Source organism: Ambystoma mexicanum, chromosome 4p (genome assembly GCF_040938575.1).
Source record: "Ambystoma mexicanum isolate Mex_15411 chromosome 4p, UKY_AmexF1_1, whole genome shotgun sequence".
In the NCBI taxonomy this organism is placed as follows: domain Eukaryota; kingdom Metazoa; phylum Chordata; class Amphibia; order Caudata; family Ambystomatidae; genus Ambystoma; species Ambystoma mexicanum.
Genome location: NC_090927.1, coordinates 929939825 through 929962387, shown reverse-complemented (window position 1 = coordinate 929962387; position 22563 = coordinate 929939825). Strand labels below are relative to the sequence as shown.

Here is a 22563-nt window from a genome sequence, read left to right as displayed (position 1 = left end):
ATGTGAAGAGACGACAAGGACGTCAGAGGAAAGGACATAAAAACGTTAGAAAACGTGCCGCCATGTTTGTGTACGGCCGAAGGAAATTGTAAAGGCTGTCATGGCAACATGATACATAATACGGTAGCCGAAACAAAACATTGTGCTGAAACAGAATGAAAGTAAATACAGCTGGGGTAAATTACAAAGGATAGCTGGATAACGTGACACACTAGTGAATGTGAAAGAGTGTACGAAAGTGAACGAAATAAAACCAGTAAATAACGCTAGAGTGAAGTCAAGAATTATCCACAAATATATTATTGCAGTGGCACAATAAGTGTAATTAACAGACAGCAAATATAAATAAAACAAAACAAACTAATGCAAGCAAAATGATATGCTGGAATTTCGCAAAGAAATGAATGCAAGATAAATAAGCAACAGGTGACTGTAACTAAATAAACATTAAGACAGGATAAAGCAAGAACAAGCCTGGAAGATATTCATGATATTGCAAAGACATTAAAACAGAGTGTTCAGACAACAAGAAAGAAAGAAATAAGCGGGCATAGTATAAAGAAAGAACCAGGAGACCTGAACACAAAATGAAGAGTAGAAGAGCAATACAGTAACAACAAAGGTGAAGAATACCAACAACTTGTGCAGCCTCCAATTAATTTTTGACCACAGATCTTCGCTGTTAGTGCATCCAAAATTATATTCAAGAAGTGCAAGAAATCATCTTTCCACACAGTCTCATAAGCACAAATACATGTTAACATGACTTTCAGCTGCAAGGTCAAAAGTCTCTAAGGGAAGTAGTGGAGTGTAAAAAGAAGATTACTGCTAGGAAATGTGTCTCCCATCCTGGACAGAACAGAGACTGCAACACTGCAACAATGTCTTAACATACTACACAGACACTGAACTGGGTACCTCTGGGTAGAAACAACAAAGACGACAAGAGCAACAAAATAGAACTGGACAAATTAAAGTTACACAGATTAAATATTATCGACCAATAAAGGAAATAATATTGTGCCATCAAGCAACAAGGGCAACTACGGTGTGTATGGTTAGGTGGTAGTTGCTGATAAAAGAAAGAGCAAAACAACTGCCAGAAGTGAATAACTATGTTCCTAAATATCACAAGTGGGATTCTGGTGTGCTATCTACATTGCCCTGACCCATTTGTACTTGAGCCACAGGACGATCAGGGACAACGATAGCAGGAATGGATGGAAGAGTTTGAGAACTTCTTGAGAGCAGCAGGAAACCAGGATGCCTCAAACAAAATTGACATATTTGTGAATTTGGTAGGAAAGGAGGTGAAAAATGTGGTGATGAGCATGCCAGCTCAGGAAAGAACAACATATCAAAAATTGGTTTCTGCAATTGGTGAACATTTGGTAGTCCCTCCCAATCGGGATTATGAATGGCATGCATTCAACCAGTGCACACAGAGTTCACATGAAACAATTAACCAATTTGCATTACGATTGAAGAGAAAGGCAGAATATTGCACATTTGCAAGCTTTAGTGATGATGAGACAATTAGGCTGAGAATCATTGAAGGCTGTAGGTCATCAGAACTTCGAAGACATCTTCTAAGAGTGCCTTTCACATTAAACTAAGTCTTGGAGTTAGCACGAGTGTATGAAAGAATTGAAAGGCAGGATGGAAAACAGAAGTGAGTTGAATGCCATAATCAGAGCTAATAGACAAAGGCAATCTCGATGTTCAAACCTGCTCACCCAGCAAAGTGCATGGGATGGTACAGATAGGAGTCGACTGGAGAAGAAGTGCTATAGATGTGGATTGGATTTCCCGCACAGAGGAAGATGTCCAGCTTTTGGTCGGATGTTTATGAGATGTGGTCAGAGAAATCATTTTTGGATCATGTGCAAAGAAGAGGCCCCAATATTGGCAACATGGAGATCCAGTGTACAATTGCTACCAAGAAGGAAGTGTGGCATGGTGAGATTTCCTGATGCGAGATTGTACTGGGAGAAGGAGAACATAGAGCCTAGTGCTAGTAGCTATGTGAAAATGCATCAGTCCCACCTGAGAAGTACCAAAGGAGTAAAACTAAAAAAAAAGAAAATATCTGGCTATGAAGCATTTTGAAAATGGGGGGGGCATGGACATGGTCATGGAAGAAAGAAGGCTGCAGGCCAATGTGGATTGGGTAACCCGAAAGAGGAAAATGGAAGGAAATCAGAAGCCAGTGAGTGAAAGTGAAGTTGTATTAAACAAGCAGAAACAACGGAGGAAGGTGGGATCCAGCCATGGCCCAGAGTCATTAACAATTATGGCTGATATGTTTGGGATATTTCTTCTCTGTGAAAGATAGTGAGCTAAAGACTTTGGGTAAGGCTCTTGTAACCAGGACTCATGTCTGGCAGAGAGTCTCCCAGGATCCCCTTGTTATCTGCATATTTCAAGTAACTTTGGGTCTCACTTGCTAAGTCAAATGTGTAAAAGCTTGTTTGCAATACGATTAAGAAGTTGACATATTTAGTAAATAGAAAAAGAAAAAAGAAAATATATTTTTTTGAGGGAATGGAACCGTTGTCTTTTATAAATTTATGTATGTTTGTTTTTAGATTGTGCCAAACCTGTTACGGGGGATTTCAAAGAGGTGACCATCGCTTGAAAAGAAATTGTCTGTCCTGAAGAAGGCCGAAAAAACCATTGGGTGTAGAGACACTAGGGATAGTGTTTTAATCTCCATAAAAGGCCGAAACATGTCGATACATGACAATAGACTTGTGAAATGAGAAAGTCTGATATCTTTAAACTGCTTAAGTGTATATAGTGGTTTATATTAATGCAATCAACTCCATACAAATGATACTGTTTTTAAGAATTGATTGAGAAGATTATGTATTATTGATTTAGTGTGATTTGTTATATATGCTGTCTTACTCTCTCTCTCTTTTTTTTAATCTGTTTAAATCGGTCTGAATAATTAATAAATTCATATGGACTTATTTAAGAATGGTAATGTTTTAGTGTTTGTTTATGAGTGGGACGGTTCCTTCCCTTCACAAAGTATATGACATGAATTTGGCCCACCTAGTGTTAAAGTGAAAGCAACAATCCAAATACCTCTGTAGATCACCATGCCTGGCCTGTTTAGACATTGAGCGGGGTAGTCAGTTGTCTCTTTTTAGTATACTGCCCCAGGGCAGGACAGAGACTGATATGTTTGGGATAGTTCTCCTCTGTGAAAGATAGTGTGCTAAATACTCTGGGTAAGGCTCTTATAACCAGGACTCATGTCTGGCAGAGAGTCTCCCCGGACACCCTTGTTATTTGAATTGCCAAAAGGGCATAATATGCCATGATTTGCATTTTGCAGATGCTGTTGAAATGGAATGGATTCAGAATTTGGTATGGATACCACTCGTTCATTAGGGATGTGGTCTTGTGAAACATGGGTGCAGAGAGTGTATGTATGTTTCCACTTGTATGGGGATGTTTTTGGTTTCCAGTACTTGTAGAAAGTACATTAGGAACTTTTGTGGAACTTCCTGTGTGTTTATGGTACATGTTACCATTCCTGCACAGGAATCCAATTCTTGTCTTATAGCTGAGACACTTTAAGTGCTGTCATGAATATTTGTGGCATTTCTGTGAAGTACGAGCATTTGCAAACACAACTGGTCCAAGCCGTTTAAATAAGTGTTGTGAACAGTTGGTGGCAATTGAAAGAAAAGATTAATTGTCACATTAGCATAATAATTTACTCCAGTTGTGTTTCTGAATGTAAATGGACCAGAGAGTTCTGTTTGCGGATCATTTGATGGACCTGCAGATATTTCTGGAGAAGAGAGATTTCTGTGTTCTTTTCTGATTGATGTGCACTTGATTTTGTACTAGACAGTTTTGTAGTTGTATTGTTTGATGCAGAAGGAGTTGGTTGTTGTTTTTAGTGGTACTGTTGAGTAATCTGCAATGGCTTCTGTTTCTATTATCTGTCTTTTAAGAGGTTTCTTTTTTTGAGGTACAGAGTACATATATAGATGGTGGGTGTATAGAGCCCATAGCATCTTGTATTACAGGATGCAGGACATGTCAGCACTGCCTTTGTTTGCATCTAAGTCAACTAGAAATTCAGTGTACACAGACGTGATAGTGCTACGTAACTCATACCTTCTTTAAAGACTGTGCTGCCAATGTCAATCAATGCTTGATCTAAGGTTAGACCTTGTGGTTTGTGAATAGTGACAGCATATGCTTTAACTTTTGCAGGTTTGTCAAAGTGGATGTTGACAAACTGAATGTTGTTGTCATGTGGATATATTTGGAAGTCAACAACTGTAACAATTGCTCCATTGACTAAACCTTGTTCTACGTCAAGGTTATGTTTTAGAATTACTCAGCAGTTTAGACACACATACAATATTTTCTTCAACCTGGCTGTGTTGGAGATACATTTTTCTAAGCTATTTAGTCGTGCTGTTGCTTGTTGACACATAAGAAGTGTCATGCTGTGCACTTCTAGTTTGTCTGTGGAGTTGATATGCAGTATGGGTTGCATTTCTTTTTTCAACATTGTCTCATTGAATTGACTACAGTTTACAAGGTATGGCATTAAGAACATACATTTTAGATTTTGTTGAGTTAAATGCTCAATGAAATCAGGATCAGATGTTTGTAATCCATATAGATCATAGATTGGTCTAGTATTTAAGATGGATTTTGCATATTTAGTAAGCAGACCTGTTATAATGCTTTTTAATATGATAGCATAGGTTAGGTCTGCAGAACGGCACAGGTTTTGAGTTAGTTCTCTGTAGTGAAAATGTTTCCAGAGATTTACATTTCCAGTGCTGCCGTGGGTATTGCAGCATTGTTTGTGTCCTGATGTTTTGACAATAACATGTTTTCCTCCAAACAGTTCTTCCTGGTTGGTTTTTAGGACTTCTTGCTTTCTGAGATGAATTAAAGCCAAGATGAGGTTGGAAACCATGCTTACTTCATTTATCAGGAGCACTTTCATTTGTTTTAGAATTCTTTAGTAGCAGCTTCTCCTTACAAATTGTAGTATTCTAATTAGTATTGGTGTTCTACGGGGAGGATTAGTAGTCAGTGTAAAGTTACACCTCCTAAGGTTGTAGTTTGTCACGTTTTGTAGAAATGTGATGATTATTTTAATTAAGAATGTTTTTCCAGAACCAGCTTCGCCACTTCACGACAGGAACAAAGGTTTATAATGTATACAGCTACAGGTTTTAGTTTCATGTTTAAAACCATGTTCAATTTCTTGAATGACTTATAGATAAATGGTCATCATTTATCTGTGATTCCAGCACTGACAAGTATTCCTCAGATTGTTTATATTGATACATGGTATTTTCTACCTCAGTCATGGCTATTTCTGCTTCATTTAGAATGAGTTGTTCTCAAAGTGGATCTTGTCTTCCTGTATGGGAAGTTTGACTGCCCTCAGGAGTGTCTTTGGCTAGTTGAGCTTCTATTTCTTCCTCTTGTTGGCGTTCATTGTCCAACATTTGCTTTGTATTGTTTGAAATTGAATGCAATGCAGCTTCAAATGAGTCATAGTCACCTAATCATTCTTTTTCTTTTCTCCAAGATTTAAAAAGTTGGAGTAGGGCCATGTAATACAGTTCTATATGTTTTAAATTTAAATGGCAACTTTATATGATTAATTACACTGGGTTTGGTGAGTTTCACTAGGCTTCCTTCACAAGTTGAGACTGAATATTTGCCAATTGTCTCATTTGGTGTTCAATTGTTTTTGTAGGTATAGTGTTCGGCAATGTTGTACAGTCACATGTTTTCCAAAGCAGTACTTCTGTTGGGGTAGTTTAATGGTCAGCAGCTTTGTAGCACCCACATTCTCTGTGGGAGATCATGTTTATACCGAAGCTGTACAATTTCTGTGATAGTGTTTTCTCTGATGATATGTCATCCCAGAGGTCCCATAGCTCTGTGTTCTCAGCTTTGGTGGGATAGGCTGTGACATATCTTGTATCTGCAGGGGAATTGTCTGCAATTTATTGTATGTATATGTTTGTATTCCAGAAGAGGGCAATTATTGGATTGTAATCATTGGTGTACTTGGATGCTTTGTCCCTTTTAATTCTGTATGTATTTTTAGGGGATTTGCCTTTTACACTGTGTCCAACAGAAGAAATCAAGCTATTTACTTGTCCTTTTTTACAAACTGGTCTAGGGAAGCAAAAGTGACATTTGGTATAGTGTTTTCCTTTGTTTTTATATCTACCTCAGCAGTATTTGCCACATTTATGATTTTGGAAGCATAACACTTGTGTATTTAGGTCAATAGCTATGGTCTCTGTAGGGATGTCGCAGGTAATGTATTTTTCAATAAACTGTAAAACAGTGGCGTCACTATCATGGCCACATTTTGGAGCATCTTTTATCCACAAAAGCATGTGGATGAGTGGTGCTCCTCTGTATTGATATTCTTTTCTCCAAAATAAGTGTTTCACTTCTCAGAGTGCACGGGTAGTTGTATTGCAGATAAAATGCAGCATGGCAATGAAGCAATGGTGAAAGTACCTTGATACATTGACAGGGTCAAGAGAACAGAGTTATCCTGGTGTTTCTATATCTATTCCATTTGTATTTTGGTTTGTTGTGCGTAAGAAGTTGTGCAAGTTATCCCATGCATACTCTGCACAACTTAATGTAACAAACCATGTGGGTGGGCATAGAATCCTTAGCAAACAAAGTAAATCAGCGTGACATTGGAACTAGTATTCTTTTGTACCACGCATGTTTGCCAAGAGATTTGTGATACTTGACTGCAAAACTTCCTCTTTGTCTTTTATTTTTTGAAGCAGTTGGGTAGTGGATATGTTATAAAAGTTATAGCCTGTTTTCAATGTGTGTGCAACTCCATGACATAGAGTTGCTAGTTCACTTTCGAAGAAGAGGTGGAAAATGTATTTCACAATTTGTCTGAATCTGTGGTCTTCAGAATACATTTGCAAAGAGCGATATTCTGATGCACTAATTTGCGCAGACCTTTCATCATATCTTCCACCCTTTATAGTAGGAAATAGTAGAGGAAAAGAACGTGCTTTTACACTTTTTTCCCATATGCTCGTTGGGGATCCTTTGGCTTGACGCATTTGATATGTTTCTAATGCATTGTCAATTGTGTCTTTGGAGTCTAGTGGGTGGATTGTATACTGGTCTAAAATGTTGGCTGCAGTAACAGGATCTACACATTCAAATTGGCCAGTTTCTGGTGACTCTTGAATAATTTGGGTCGTTTCTCTTAAGTTTTCATCTATGTTTATATATTTGTAATATTCATTGGTTTTTTTTAGATATTTTTATGTATTTTTTATTTTTGCATTTGTAGAGCGCACTATAGTCCACAGGCATCAAGGCGCTATGATGAACGTAACAAGGCTTGATTCAGGGTTACAAGAATGCGGCCCAACAAATAGGTAGCGCTTGGTACAAAATGTTACATCGCATAGATACATTTGATGAATATTACTTAGTTGCAAGACAGAGATACATACAGAGGATGAAATGATGCCCTTTCAGTTAAAGAGTCTGGTTTTAATGGCTTTCCGTAATGCTGTATGAGAGTCAATAAACCTAATCTGGGAAGGGAGAGTCTTCCAAGAAGTGGCGGCCATGGTTGGGAAGCTGGTGTCACCCGCATGCACTCTGTGGGAAAGAGGGACGGAGATTCTGTTTGCATAGGCAGCTCTAGGTGGTCTGGAGGGTGTGTGTCTGATAATCCTTTGCACTAGGTGGGGGGGCGACTTTGGAGACATTTGTGTGTCAAGGCAAGGGTTTTGAAAACAATCCTTTCCTGAACAGGGAGCCAGTGAACCTGTCTTCTGAGTTCTGACATATGGTCCCTCCTTGAAATGCCAGTTGCGGCCCTCAGAGCATTGTTCTGGGCTAGTTGAAGTTTAGCCAAGTTCTATTGCAATGCCATACAAAGAGGGCATTGTAGTAATCCAGCCTCGAACCAATAATTGCCCTAGCAATGGTGAGGCAATTCTGTTGGGAGAGGAATGTTCTGGCAGCATTGAGCAATTTAGATTGATAGGCACAGGAGGATGTGATAGCATTGACCTGTCTATCCATGGTAAGGTTAGGTTCAAGAAACACGCCTAGTGTATTGATGACTTGTGAGACAACGATGGGGATGTTATCAATAGTGAAGGAACACTATTGCTTGTCCAGTTTAGCCAAGGTGGAATGGGAACCAATCAGCAAATGTTTGGTTTTCTCGCTGTTCAGACATAACCAGTTCTATGCCATCCAGAATTGGATTGTTGTGTAAATGGAATTGAGGGTGTTCAGGTCCAAGAGGTAATCGCCCGAGAGGGGGATGAGGACCTGAGTATCATCTGCATAGTTGGTTTATGAGATGCCCAGAGCATCCAGGATGTTAAACGTGGCCTTGTGAAGAGGTGGTAGAGGGTAGGAGCTAAGCAAGAACCCTGTGGCACCACAAAGTTGATGTGACTAGGGTTAGCACAAGAGGATTCAGAAAAAACCTTCATCTCTCTTTCCTGTAGGAATAAAGTTATCCATGCACAGGCCCTCAGGGAGAAATTGGCTGCGGAGGAGAGATGATGGCAGAGGGTCTTATGATCTAGCAGATCAAAGGCAGCAGAGAGGTGTAAAAGAAGGATGAACACAGGTTTGCCTGCGTCTCTAAGGTCATCCATTTTGTTTTATAGGTCAAACAGTGCCGTTTCAGTGCCATGTCGTGACTGGAACCTGGACTGCCGTAGGCCAAGAACCTGGTTGTCTTCAAGGAATCTTTGGACTTGGAGGTAGGCTGCCTTGTCCAAAATGTTTAGCAAAAAGGGAACAGTGGTAATGGGCCTGTAGTTCCCTGGGACCAATGTGTCCAACAAGGTTTTTTTTAGAAGCGGCCAGACCCACGCTTCAGTGAGTCCAGTTGGAACATGGCTGGACTGGAAGGAGGAGTTAATGAAGGCGGTGATAAATGGGGTGAGGGAGGAGGCACAGTCTTTGATGACCTGCGCCGGGCAGGCGTTACCTTTAAAATTAGATGGCTTGATGGACTTGAGGAGAGCAATGATTTCGTGTTCACTCATATCCTTGAATTCAAACACTGGGGATTGGCTTTGATGGGTTGGGGGGGTGGAGGAATTGTGACAGTTAGCCAGGAGGTTAGACAGGGCCTTTTGGTGGGCTATTATTTTGGAATGCAGGGTATCAAGTTTGTCGAGCATGGCAGTTTGGATTTTTTTGCACCAAGTCTCGTCCTTGAGAAGGGTGGGAGGTGGTGGTGAGGGAGTCTCCAATTCCCTGAAGATGGCAAAATTGTCCTTGGTCCGGGATTTGGCTTTTATCAATCCTGGAGTTGAAGGAGGTGGCTTTGGCCAGAATGATAGCAGATTTGTATTCTTTAGAGATTACCTTAAAGTCTGCTTTTGAGGCGTCATTGGGATTGTTTTTACCAAGTAGCAAGCGCTGCCCTTTTTTTGGAACGAAATACATGGAGTTTAGGGTGAACCAGGAATTAGATTGCTTTTCTTCCTTGGCTTTTTTAAGTGTGAGTGGAGTGATGACGTCAACTGCTTGGGTAATGACCCTATTGAAGGGTGTTACCAGAAGCTCTGGGTCATGGGGAAGGGAGGCAAGAGTGCGGGGACCTGGAGGTGAGGAGATATATTCTCCTTGGTGAGCTTGTTACAAAGGCAGCAGGAAGAGGGATAGTGGCCTTGGTAGGCCCCTTGGAGGTGATAATGTCAAACTTGCTACAGAAATGGTCGGACCATGGAATGGGAGAGATTTCCAAAATGATGAGGGAGCAATTATGGTGGGAGGCCCAGTCAAACGTGCACCCTTTGATGTCAATAGGCTTAGAGATGGCTTGAGTAAACCGTAGGGTGGAGAGGGCTTTTTTGCAGGGCGGAGGAGTTGGTATCACTAGGGTCGTTGAGACCTAGATTGAGGTTCCCAGAAGAATGATTTTGGAAGATTTTTTGCGGTTCTCAGTGCGTGGATAACGGCCTCATGGAAGTCAGAGCAAGGGCCTGGCGGGTGGTAGACAAGATGAAAGGCAATATTACAGTTAGGGGAGAGCTTCAGTTTGATAAGGAGGTAGTCAGACTTCTGACCCAGTTCACCTTGGATCCTTCGAATGGCTAGTATGACCTTGGCGATGACAGCTACTCCACCGCACCTTTGACCGGTCTGATCTTGTCTAAATATGGTGTAGCCACATGGGACGGCTAGTGAGAGGGTGGGGCCGGAGGTCTCGTTTAACCAGGTCTTGCAGAGAAAGAGTAGGTCAAAATTGTCCTTGATAATAAGGTCATGAACATCAAGTGAGTGTGCTGGTAGGGAGCAAGAATTGACGAAGGCAGATTTAAGTGGGACATCTCAGGTGGGACAAGGGGGGGGGAATTGGGATCATTTCCCACGGTCAGAGGGACGCTTGGCTGCTAGCAGTACCCAAATCAGTAGTAGCAGTGCCAAAGGGGAGTGAGGGGTGGGCTGCAGGCATGGCAACAGGGCTAGTAACATCACTAATATCACATGTCAATGCAGGTAAATGGGCTGCAAGCATTACATCAGGGCTAGTAACATCACTATTATCACATGACAATGCAGGTAAATGGGCTGCAGGCATTACATCATGGCTAGTAACATCACTAATAGCAAATGACAATGCAGGTAATTGGGCTGCAGGTATGACATCAGGGCTAGTAACAGCTTTAACAACACATGATAGTGTAAGACAATGGGCTGCAGGCAATGACAGACAATTAGTAGCAGCACTGATAGAGAGTGGCTCAGGCTGGAGGGCAGCATGAAGTATAGTATGCCCTGCAGATAGTGGTGATTTCTTATACTTTGTGACAGCAGGCTGGACGGTGGGATGTTGCTTGGCCTGGCTTAGAGAGTCAAGGGTTTGTGGAACGGTAGGACAAATGGAAGAGGGTAGATGAGGATAATGTCAGCGGAGTATGTGATTGGGCGCATGCACCCCTGTGGGTGGCGCTACAGTGCATAGAGAAGTGCCGCCTGATGACTGCTGCGCCTTTCCCGCTGTTGCCGGCGACCACACAGATAAGTGGTCTGGCGGCGGCCAGTGGGCTTCCAAAGCAGTCCCTGTGGTGGCAGGCTGCATGGCATCATGATGCAGGATGGAGTCAGCGTGATGAGCGGTGTCCAGGGGACGTTGAGTGAGTGATATTGTAGGGCTTATCTAACTTTGTTTAAGTTGACTAGTTGTTGTCAAATTCTTTTGTCTTTTGTTGGCACACGTTAACTAGTACAATCAAAGATTGATCTGTTGGCCTTTGTACTCCTAGTGTTTGTACAATTCCTTTTAGATTTAATGCTAAATATACTAATTTATCATGGATGCCCTTTAGTAACTCTGACGGAAGTAATTTGGCTGATTTTGGTTGAAGGTGTATTGTAGCTTAAAATGGGTGCACTGTTTATATCATAATGCTCTTGTACAAGTTAAGCTGTTGGAGAGTTATTAGTGATAGCACGTGATGGCATTTCGTTATTGTCAAGCTTTGTGTTGCAGTACGTGCACACTCTTGAGGGTTAGTTATTTTGTATTTAGCTTCTGCTGTTAGATATAAAGCTAATTGGAACCATTGGAATTCTTCATTGTCTTCTATTCTGTGGACTAGATATACTATTTTGTGTTCTTTATATAAAACATTCTGTAGTAACAGACTCGTATTTGGTCTGGTATTTCAGCAGATGTGTTATAAAACTTAGCTATTTCTTTTTTGTATGTATTTACTAGGACGTTATGTTCATGAGGTCTTCGGTAATGTTTTCTAAGGGTACAGAATTTTCTAAGTCACCTTCAGGTCCAAAGAATTTATGTTGGATGTGCTCTATTTCTTGAAGCAGTTCTTTGGCTGTTCCATGTAGGAGAATGTTATTTATATTTTGCAGTTCTAGAGCAGGACTTTTTGCCTAGTATAGTCGATGGACAATATTCCGTATAGTAGAAAGGTGTGTCGCTAACATTTTGATGTGGTGGAAAGTGCTTTTGCAAGCATTTCCTAAAGTGCAGACTAAATAATAACCTTGCAGACCAGTGTGGTTGTGCACTGTACAGGAGTCAATGGTTTGTAAAGTGTTCATTTTACTTTCGTCTTTCAGTTTCACATAGTGATTGAGGAATTGTCGTAAAGATTTAAAGGATTGTTTGCGTACATTATACATTAAGCTGCATGTCTATTTGTACACTGGATGGTTTGTTGGGGTGAAAGGAGCATTTGGTTCAAAGTTTGTTGGGGACATTTTTTCTATAAGGGTTTCTTTTTGCCATAATCGTTTGTTCCACCATTTCATACCCTTGACCATTATTGTCTATGGCAATTGTTTTTTGTTGGTCTTGTTTATAAGCTTCTTCATTGAAATATGAGTCTGTGCTGCTTGTGTGAATCCATTCACCATCACAGAAGTTTGAAAAGGTCTCCATATTGACACTGCACATGTTTAGAAGTACTCAATAAAACAATGTTCTCTTTAGTAGAAAAGCACTGTCAATTAGAGCTTGCAGGATTAGTCTCCTGCAGCAGTTTCTAAGGGTAGATCGTGACTTTTTAGAGGTTTTTATAAGATTGTGAAGAACTCTGCGATGGAACGTTTTCTGTAACATCATTTTTTTTTATTGCTTTACCATGACTACGTTAACACTGGTAGATAGAGAATTAGGTGTGTTAGTAGGTCTGCTTTTCTTTGTACATAATTTGTTACTTTTTATCTTTGCAAGAGGTGCCTTACTTTCTTTAGTCATGGCTGGTTTAGTTTTGTTGAGGTTACCAGCTCTTTTGTTTTAATGTTTTCAATAAATTGTTTTAGAAGTGGATGACAATATGGTGTAGTTTTAATCTTATCTGTTCTACTTTTTCTTTCTTTTCTATGGAGTTGCTGTTTTGTAGGCATTTAGTTGTGTCTGTGTGGAAAGAGAACAGTTTTGTTGGAAAGGTGCATTGTATATGCATGTATGGTCCAAGGGTGTGTGGGTGTGATTGTAGAGATGCATAGAGTGCTGTTTGATTGTCAAATGGTATATTAGGTGTGGTTGGAAAGGTTGTGAATGTAAGAGTGTACAGAGGTGTGAGGGTGATGGGTTAGTGAGTAAGGCAGTGGTGGTGTGATGGAATCCATAGGGTGAGTGTGCTGTTTTGAGGAACAGAGTGGGTGTTGCAATGGTGGTGTGTAAATGGGAATAGTAAGAGTGTGAATGGTGGACCATAATGGGCTAGAGTGAAAGAAATGTTGGTTTGAAAAGAGTAGCCTAGGGTAACATATATAGTGGAACTGTGCTGCTATATTTACATACATATACCTGGTACATTAATGTACTTACTTTGTTGGATGCAAAGGGTATTCGACTTTCAGTTGTTGATTTCAGTGATGTGCTTCTTTCCTGTAATTGTAACAGAAAGTTAGTGGCGATATGTGGTAATGGTGAAGTACTTTTAGTAAGCAAGGTTCATATTTATAAAGGAAGGTGGAGTGGTGGGAGAAAAGTTAATAAAATTGGTGGACGGTTAAAAATGGTTGCTTATAGGAGAATTTTCATGCACGTTAAGAAATGGGTATCTGCATTATTAGAAGCTCTGTAATGTTTTGTAAACGAGAATAAAAGTTGTTGGGAAAGATTTGTAGTACACTTTTAAATGGCAGTTTGTGTGTGAAGTTTAATATGTCAGGATTATATGCATACTTGCCAACATGATGCAGTCTAATCTGTAGGTGTTTATGAAGTGCTAGACCTTTTGTTTGATTTCTGGGACTTGTAGTTCCACTTTGCCCATTGTGAAAGTTGGAGTACAAGTCACATAATGTGGGACTTCATAAGCAGCTTATGATTGGAATGGGTTATGTTAGGAAGTATACATATACTGACAATATATTAAACTGGCACACACTGGCACACACTGAGTGACAATTACAAATGGTGCACAAATCTATTTTATCTGATTTTACTTTATTTTATGAAAAGTTAACACAGTGCTGTGATAAATGCATATATGCATTGTTTAACTTTCTTAAAAATGCTTCCCAAAACATATTTTGAAAAGCACAGCCATGGTAGTGGCTGTGTAGTTATGGTTAAGTTGGTGTTTCCATAGGAAGAGCACTTTTTGGGCGGCTTATAACTTTGCTCCCCCTGGATGAATCCTCACCAAACTTTGCAAAAATAAGTATATGGCCCACTCTGAATTTTTTTGCAAAGTTTGGTGAGGATTCGTCGAGGGGGGGAAAAGTTATAGGGGGGTCCCAAAACTTTTTTTTTCCCATAGACTGAATGGGAAAAAACTTTGCGCACGGCTACAGCCCGAACCGCTGGATGGATTTACACCAAATATGCGGCAGGAGCGGCAGCCTGGTCCCGAAAGCGTGCTTTTGCAAATTTGGTGTAAATCTGTCCAGTAGTTTCTTTTTAAATTACCAAAATGTAAGGCAAAAAAATTAGTGATATCTGTGTTCACTTCGCGGACGGACTTCCCTGTTCGCTCCGCGGACAGCACCCCGATTGGCCCATGGCCTTGCGTCATGTCCACGGACATGCGACATGTTCGCTGATTGGACGGCGAGGGGCGTGGAGCGCGTCAGATTTTCTGTGGTGCCCGCCATCTTGTATTCGCGTCGACCGCGTACAGCGCGGTGAAACGTGGATAAAAAATTGTATTTAGTGCCATGTGTTGGTGTGTAAGAGTGTTTGGGGAGGGTGGGGGAGTATGAGATAGGTTCAATGTTTTGTTTTTTTATGTGCTAGACGTTTTTGTTGCATTCGATTTGTCCGCGGAGAACACGGCTGTTATGACATTTTGTAAATAAACTAAATGGTGGGGTGTTTAGAGGACGGAATATGTGTCATTTTTGTTCGCAAGGAAGGTAAACATGAGCTATGAACACTCGCGGTGTACTTAATTGTTCGTAAATACACAAACTGGGGGTGTCCTCAGGACGCTGTCCGTATTGTAATCTGTCTAGTTGAATGTGTTCTAAGAACACTCACGGTGTCCCAAAATGGTTGCAATTACACAAAATGGGGGTGTTCTGAGAACGTTGTTTGTATTGTTCGTTGTCAGAGTGAAAGTGTTTTAAGACCACTCCTTTTGTCCGCTAATAGTACAATTTCCTATGGGCGTTAACCGACTTTTTGTCCACTAAAAAAACGATAAATCCGGCTGGTGTGCACTGACATTATGTGATAATCCTATGACTGGCGCTATTGACCTGGCTTACTTGCTTTTGCGACACTAAATCATATCTCCCGCCCCTAAGCCTGATATTATCAAAGCATTCATATTCCCCACCTCTCTCCGTGACGTTACAGGGTGCGTCATCAAATGCGCCCAGTTCTCTGCAGTCCTAAGTGACTTTACACAGAACCCGGAAGACAACACATATTATGTCACAACACAGCGCGCCACAATTCGGAATATGAAACAGTGATTTAAAAGCAAACAGCAAGATTGTACATTTGGTAAAGTACATTTATTTCACATGAAATGTTTAGTGAATATTCAGCGATTTGCTATTGTCTCTGCTGTCGATCAGCAAAAGTTTATTTGGAGCCACTCGTTGTTCCTTTGCGGTAGATAGGCTTTTGGTTTATGATAAAAGCAGTAAATGGTCGCTCTGATAATCGGAAGGTTGCTCCAACAACGAGCCATTAGACCATCCTATTGGTTGGTATGTTGTTTGTAGCTGCTAGTACTGTGTAAGGGCATCCTTGGCGATTGTCCCATAAAATGGTGAGGGTCATGAAGTTGCATATTTGGACCTGCACCTGGCAGTTGAAGACCCCATCCGCTGGAGTCTGTAAATCGTGACATAGGCAAAATGGGGCCACATACCTGTTTTAAAAAACATAAATTAGTCTCACCAGCCGATCTTCATTAAAAATCATCATTTTATTTATTAGGGCATGAAACTATTTTCTATTGAAGATAGTGCAACGGAGTATGTTAATAATAAAATAATATTTTCCCATTCATATAGCGCTAAGAACCGTGAGGTATCTAAGCAGTGCTTATTATTAACCACGGTGTGTGGTGCTCATTTATCGACCACGGAAGGATGAAAGGCTGAGTTTGGCCTTGCCGGCACTCGAACTTGCATTAGCAAGCTGTGCACGGATGTCAAAGCGAGCGTTGTACTCGCTGTGCCACTTGACAGGCTACAGTGAAGTGGCACAGCGAGTAGAGCGCTTGACCGCCTATAGACCGGTTAAATTATTTCTATTAACCCACCCTGTGTCGTCTGCCTTTTTCAGAGCCCTCTAAATGACAGGGGATCAATTCGGCGGTGATAGTGCGCGGTAGAAAACATTATGCCACTTTCAACGAACAAGTTCAACTTGAGCGGTCTTTAATGCTACGCTATTGGAATTATATTTGGTATAAAATAATCTAAAGGGTTACTTACAGTACAATTGCAATTTCCATTGTCTACGAGTACTGCAGTCCCAAAATACGACTCCGCGTGTGCGAACGATCTTTTGCATAGTGATATAATATATAAAAGTGGTTTCGTTTCAGAAATGTCATCCTTATCTTCTATTACGTTTTAGCAACACTCCTTCAAGAGAAGTCTTTCATCACAATCTCTGTCTGTCAAGGTCAAAACACAATATAACCTTATAGTCCGCTTCGTGAGCCTCTCCGGGGCCCGAGAAAAAAATGGAAGCAGCTGACCTTCACTGTGAACGAGCATAAATTCTTACTTTGCAACATTCTGTGTAAAGCCATCTGTGAGAAGTTGGTTTTTGCACGCCATGTTTGTATATTGTTTGCATGATATTAAAAAAAGTTTGTTTAAGGGACGTTATGGTTCTAAGTACAGCCAAAAGACCCCTGAAAATCGCAAGTTATGGTAAGCTATCAAAAATAACTTGCGCCACCACCGTGCACTGCTAAGACTAACACCCAGGACATCAAAGATGACATCGCAAATGTCATTGATAAAATCACTGATGACATCACATGTGTATGTACTTTTCATGGAATTTGTGTACTAGGGATTTTTTATAATGTTGCGAAAAAAGTGTCAAGGATATTGCAATAAATATCATACCGTTATTAGTGCTTTGAACGATGCATTGATATAAATAGCATTGTATTATGGGATTCTATCTAGTATACTGAGCTACTAATGGAGAAACATAGCATTGTGTGCAGAGTACAAGATGAAAGTATAATATTTGTAATGTTAATATGTTGAATAATGAAATGATAATTGTCCTGAAATGTTCGAAAATTCACAAAATGGGGGTGTTCTGAGGACGTTATTCGTATTGTGTGATTGCTTAGCTGTATGCAATGAGGGAATGGCACAGAGAGTAAATTGGATGCCGTCCGCGGACACCGCAGCTGTTTGTGGACAGGCCGTGCTACATCCGGGTTTTTCCAGGAAATCCAACATGGAAAGAAGACTATACGGATCAGCCAATCAGATGTCGAGGTTGTGGATTTGTGTTGAAAGAAACTGTGTGTAGTGAAGATGGCAGAAGTGAAGAAAGTCAGGGTGTTGGTGCTCGGTGATATGTTTGTACATGGTTTACAACAGTATGCTGAATGCAGGCATGTTGCAAAGAACTTTGATGTCAAAGGAGTGGAGGTGGTGTGGAGCACTGTGCCTGATTGCAATGTACAGGGAATTGTACAAGTTTGTAAGGATATGGCCACGATGAACAGTCCGCATGTGGTAGTTTTGCACTATGGTGCTTTCCATTTGGGCAACGTCAGTGCCCCTACTTTGTTGGCTGATTTGGAACGCTTGGTTCAAGCCGTAATGAAGATCCTTCCAAATGCGAAAGTAATTTTTTCTGGATTACTACCTAGGGCAATATGGGACAATAGTTCAGTTTTTTGTCCTCAGCAAAACATTGCTAGGAGTGTCATCAACCGAGGCATGTGTGCCTTCATGCTTAGAGCTGGTATGTTCTTCTGTAACAATGAGAATATTGATGCCAGTAATGCTGTTAATTTTAAACAAGATGGCATTTCTTTATCTTTTACGGGAAATGCCTTTCTATTTTGGAATACAAGGGTTGCTTTGGAGAATGTTATGTGAAGATTTTAGGAGTAAAGTAAGAAAAAAAAACAAGAAAAAAATACATAATAACAGGTGTCTGTCAAGCACCTGTAAAAAAAAAACAGCTCTTTTCAGAGCCAACTTCAAAGGGGAAATGAGGCACACTATTTATATTTACATTCACCATGCTCAGATTTTCGATATGTCCACGGACATGGCGGTAGTCCGCGGACATGAAAATCACTATGAGGGGGTTAGTATGTTCTATGTTACATGTATATGAAGTCAGGGATATTATGGTTAAGTTGTGCTACTAAAAACCTATGAAATTCAGTGAAAAAACTTTGTTAAAGGGACGTTATGGTTAAGTTGCGCTACTAAAAACCTATGATATTCAGTAAAAAAACTTTGTTATGTTATGGTTAAGTTGCGCTACTAAAAACCTATGAAATTCAGTGAAAAAACTTTGTTAAAGGGACGTTATGGTTCAAAGTAAAACCGAAACACCCCTGAAATTTGGCAGTTATGGTAACATAAGCAACCATAACTCGCGCCACCGTGCCCTGCTAACACTAGAACCCAGGACATCAAAGATGACATCACAAATGTCATTGATGACATCACTGATGACATCACATGTGCATTTACTTTTCATAAAAACTCTGTACAAGGGATTCTTATAATGCTGACCAAAAACTGTCAAGGATCATTGGGATAAATATCATGAGCTAATTAGTGCATTAAGCAATGCATTGATATAAATAGCATTCTATTATGAAGTTCTATCCAGTATACTAAGCTACTCATGCAGAAACATAGGCAGTGTGTGCAGCATACATGATGAAGGTGCCATATTCATAATCTTGCCATGTTGAATACTGAAATGATAACTGCTTTCTTATTAGAGTTTTGCGTACTGTGAAACATGTAATAAGTAGACAATAAAACCCACCTAATACATAATTATTACAGACAAAACACAAAGAGACAACAACACATACAAATATGAGTATGTACAGGGACAGTGAAGTAAACAAAAAAGCAGAAGTGGTAGCAGAAAGAGTTCATAACCTAACTGATTGTCTTTATACAGAGAAACTATTGCTCTGTTTCAAAGCTGCTACTTACCATATGTATGTGTATCACATGATGTGACTGCACCCAAAGGAAAGGAGAGTGAGTATAATGTATACATTTATGAGCATATACAGGGAAGGTAGAGTAATAAAAATAAAACTATGAGAAAGTGCTGATAACCCTAATGATTATCTTCATGCACAGAAAGGATTGCTCTCTTTGAAGCCTGTGTCTTCCACTATGTATATGTTTCATATGATGTGACTTGACCCTAAGTCTACAAATATAGTACCTTTTCAATTTTTACTTCCTGACTGTTTTTGAAGAAAACTATGTGGCTTTGATATGTCAGTAAAGGATAAAAAGGGAGAGCCAGCCATGTGATGTCATCAGTGATGTCATCAATGACATTTGTGATGTCATCTTTGATGTCCTGGGTGTTAGTGTTAGCAGTGCACGGTGGCGCGAGTTATGGTTGCTTATGTTACCATAACTGCCGAATTTCAGGGGTTTTTCAGTTTTACTTTGAACCATAACGTCCCTTTAACAAAGTTTTTTCACTGAATATATATATATATATGAGAAAAGCTTTAACAGTATCTTGCCGAATGCATCAAAACCTTCATGCACCATGTGGAAATATTGCGGCTATAATGGAATGCACTATGCACTTTATCGTTGAGTAATGAGTGGTTTACGTAAATGGTTGTCATATTGTAATGCACTTTATTGCCTAGTAATGTGACGAAATTGTCACTATAATGGAATGTATTATGCACTGTTTTTGTTCAAATTATTGTCATTCAGCAAATATAACTTGCTGAAATAGGGATGCCACAGTAATACACAGTGATGGAAGACGTCTGCGCAGTGTCATCGACTAAGCATTGGATCATTGTTGCAATGAACCAAAGCTGTTTTGCACCATGCACTTTATTGTGAGGCATTAGATACTTCACAACAATAAGCAATAAGGGCTGTTTGTTAATGAAAGCATGTTGCACTTTAGCCCAAGAGCATTCATTATATGTTGGCTCCTATAAATCGATGGCACAATGCACTTTTGTTCACAGCATCTGACATTTTAAAGAGTTAATACTCTAAATTCATGCACTTTACTGGGATGCAAATTATATGACATTGAAACTGCAATGATATCAATATGCTTTTATTCTTTTTGGACCCCATGTATTTTCCATTTCTTGATTGACAGACAGATGTTTTATTTTCACTGGTCACGGATTGTCTGTGAGATCGAATTCGGCATTATTTACATGCTCTTTGCTAGCAGATTGGTCTAGCTTTAGGTGTTGCATTATTTCATTTCTCTTAAAGAAAAGAAAATCCGAAATAAATGGCTTTAAACCGCTAGCTTGGATAATGAACATAGCAATTGCACTTTCTCTGATTTTATTGTAACTATTTTGTATTACAATGACAGTATATTGTGCAATATATCGTATGCAGGCCTTTCATCATTAAAGTAACCCTTTACAAAATGGCCACGGTATTTTGCTGCTCTAAATCTGAATGCTTTTGATTCAAACAGTGGAAAGGGAAAAGGGACAATAGGAGTATTTTTAAGAATCACCTTGTAATTAATTCTATGTATGTGAACAAGTAGCGGGTGCGCTACGAAATGCATTGTATCGTGTTTCTTCTCTTTTTTGACTGTATGCTTTAATAAAACTGGATATTTTAAGGAATCCACCTTTTTTTTTGGCAACCTTACTTGGGGATAACCTTCTTGGAGATTAATTTTCCGGGTGTGCTGTCCATATATATATATATATATATATATATATATATATATATATATATATATATATATATATATATATATGTGAAAGAGTTGAAGAAAACATTTTTCTAAATATAAGCATACCTGTACTATGTTTTGTTAGATGCAGATCTTGTTCAATCTGGAAATAGAAATCTTGGACAGTTGCACAGTAGTTTTTGATGAAGATGTCTTTCATTAACAGGAGATGTACTCATAATTCAAGTGTACATCTGAAGAGTTGAAGTGAGATGACAGGGTTAGGTGAAGAGTTTTTGGATGCGATTGGTGGATGGATGTGTGACTCTTTGAAAGCCTGGATATGTGGGAATGTTGAGAACATGAAAGTGGAAAGGGTAGAAGGGCTGCCGCTGTGTTACTGGGTGCATAGACACTGCGGTAGTCCACGGATGGCACGTGCCACATCTGGGTCTTTTGAGGATGCCTGGCATGGAAAGGGAACTGTGGGGATTAGCCAATCAGGTTTGCTGGGTGTGGTGTGCAGTAAGAGAGGGTAGTAGGAATTGTGTTTGTAGGAGTTGTGAGAGCAGTCACAATTGCTATATGAGAAGGCAGACGGTTTGGATTCTGGGGGACTCTTCCATTCAGTCATTGAAGGTATATGCTGAAAATCATGGCATCCTTGAAAATATTGGATTGGCAGAAGTGGATGTTTTCTGGCATGCAGTTTGTGGTTTAAACTGGGCAAGCTTGATTTCATTCTGTGAGAGTATGGCTCACTTTAAATGTACAGACAATGGGATTGTGCATTGTGGAGGGGACAGTTGGGGTTTGTGACTCCAGTGTCTTTGCAAGGTTCGCTGAAGGATTTCTTTAAAAGCCTGATGCAACTGTTTCCTGCTGCTCAATAAATTTATTCCCTGCTGGGGAATAAATGGAGATGTCCAACAAATATTTTCAGTCCATGAATTGAAGACTCAAGGCAGCTTGTGAATAAAGGTGTATCTGCTTTTTTATATGCTGCAGGAATGTCATCTTTTGAGAGTGATAATATAAGTTCTGTTGTTGTGGAGGAAATAGTTTGGGGTATGTTACCGCACTATGTGCAAAGGTTAATTTTTCAGAAATACATCCAAGGGAAGTGTGGAGATGCCCAAATGTGTTTTCTGCACAACTAGAAAAAGGTGGGAACCTTGTAAATAAAGGTGTATGTGCTTTTTTGAATGGTGTGGGCATGGCATCTTTTGAAACTGAAAACATTAAGGTTGATGGTGCAAACAATTTTCGGAGTGATGGAGTGAATTTTACTGATTATGGGAATCAGATGTTTCTTGTAAATATTCAAAATATCCTGAGAAAGTGTATGTGAGAAAGATGTACAGTGCACGTGAAAACATGTGTAAGTAGTTTTAGGAAATCAAAATCATAAAAAAAAATGGAAAAAGGCTCTTTTAAGAGCCACCAATGTATGATAAATTGTTTGAATTAAGTGTTAACCTCACCAACCCCATTCAGTTGGATGATCTGTCCACAGACACCGAAGTAGTCTGTGGAGGGAAAGTGCCACATCTGGGACTTTTAAGGCTGCCTAGCATGGAAAGGGGATTGCGGAGACCGTGGTCAGTCATGGGTGTCCACGGACATCAGAGGATCAGCCAATCAGGTTTCCTGGGTGTGGTGCACAGGAATAGAGAGTAGCAGGAGTATTGTTAGTAGGA

The 22563-nt window shown here is 39.9% G+C and overlaps 1 long non-coding RNA gene across 1 annotated transcript in view; it reads right to left on the bottom strand.

Moving 5' to 3' along the window:
- The window catches only part of LOC138452636 (uncharacterized), a 249929-nt gene that overhangs the window by 115099 nt on the left and 112267 nt on the right, over positions 1-22563 (bottom strand). The window contains exon 2 of the long non-coding RNA XR_011260277.1: positions 13346-13405. This is a non-coding gene — a long non-coding RNA (uncharacterized lncRNA). The remainder of the gene's footprint in view (positions 1-13345; positions 13406-22563) is intronic.